Genomic DNA, 1,749 nt, shown 5'->3' on the forward strand with positions numbered 1-1,749 from the left:
GTGGTTCGAAGTTATGATTATTGGTTATGGAGATTGTAAATTGGGGTTTTGAGAATGAGGAGCGAATGGTTTAATTTGAAATTAAAGTAAATAAAGAACAAGTAATTTAAATGGCAAGTAAAATAAATAAATAACTATAAATAAACTTTTGGCAAGGTATGGGAAATTAGAGGTCCTATCCTAGTTATCCTTATCAATGATGATGAGAATTGAATCTTAATTCCACTTTGTTAACCTTTACTAAGATAAAGAAAGGTCAAGGGATTAATTGGTTTGATCTTCGAATCCTATTTATTTCCTAAGAAAAGATTTGGATTATTGAAGTTCAGTTTAATTAACAAAGATAACAATTATCATTCATGTTTGAGTTTGATAACTCCTGAGTTAGTGATTTCTTAACCAAGACCAAAAGGAGAAAAATAAATCTACTGGAATAAAAATGTCTTCAGATTGGGAATAACAATAATGTAAATAAAAGAAAAGCAATAATAAACTGAAATACCTCAAATAACATTAATTCAAAAGAGTAATCTGTAACATGGAAGAATTCATGGATTAAATTGCAAAAGTAAATAAAAGGGAATATTGAAACTGATAAAGAGATAATCCGGAAAGCGAATAAAATCCTAATTCTAAATCCTAATCCTAAAGAGAGAAGAGAGAGGAGAGAACCTCTCTCTAAACTAAATCTAAATCATGGAAAACTAACTAAAGTGGAGACTCCCTTTGAATGGTTGCATTCCCTCACTTCATAACTAGGTTAACGTGGATTTTAACGTTGCCTTGTTAATCCTTCGAGAACGTTAGTGACACTCAACATTGTCACTAACGTTCCAGTGTGCCCCTTCTTGTTTCACGTTAAAGCCCACGTTAACTAGGTTAACGTGGCTTCTAACGTGGTCCTTGCCAACCTTCGAGAACGTTAGTGACACTCAACATTGTCACTAACGTTCCAATGTGCCCCTGGGTCTCACGTTAGAGTCCACGGTAACTAGGTTAATGTTGCCTCTAACGTAGCCATCTTTAGCCATCCCAACGTTAGTGACAATATTGAGCGTCACTAACGTTGGCTCATCCTTCATTCCTCATCGTTAGCTTCTACGTTAACTAAGTTAACGTGGAGGTTAACGTGACTCTTGGGGGTTGTGTGGTTGCTTCAACGTTAGTGACAATGTTGAGTGTCACTAACGTTGTCGACAACTCTTCATCCTTTACATTAGTTCCCACGTTAACCAAGTTAACGTGGGAGTTAACGTGGTACTTTGCACCATAGGCCAACGTTAGTGACAATGTTGAGTGTCACTAACGTTGGCTTCTCTTCCCCCTTTAACGTTAGAGACCATGTTAACTAGGTTAACGTGGCCTCTAACGTGGCCACTTATGAGTAATTGCCAACGTTAGTGACAATGTTAAGTGTCACTAACGTTGGCTCAACTTCTCTTCTCCACGTTAGAGTTCACGTTAACTTAGTTATTGATGGGTTTTTGAGAATGTTATTGGCAATCACTTTTCTCATTAATCTTACAAGTTACCTCCCTTTTTCTTGCTTCTTTTTGGTCCTGAAATCAAGCAACAAAGTGCATCAAAGCTCTAGTCCAAGTCATGAGTAATGCAACATAATAATTGTCACTAAACTTATGCAAAATCCTCATGAAATTATGTAAAATGCACAATGTATGCTTGAATCAAGGCATAAGTGAATATTTACCCAAAACTAGCTTATTTCCTAAAAAAATGCATGAAACTAAC

Source organism: Arachis ipaensis, chromosome B04 (assembly GCF_000816755.2).
Source record: "Arachis ipaensis cultivar K30076 chromosome B04, Araip1.1, whole genome shotgun sequence".
NCBI lineage: Eukaryota > Viridiplantae > Streptophyta > Magnoliopsida > Fabales > Fabaceae > Arachis > Arachis ipaensis.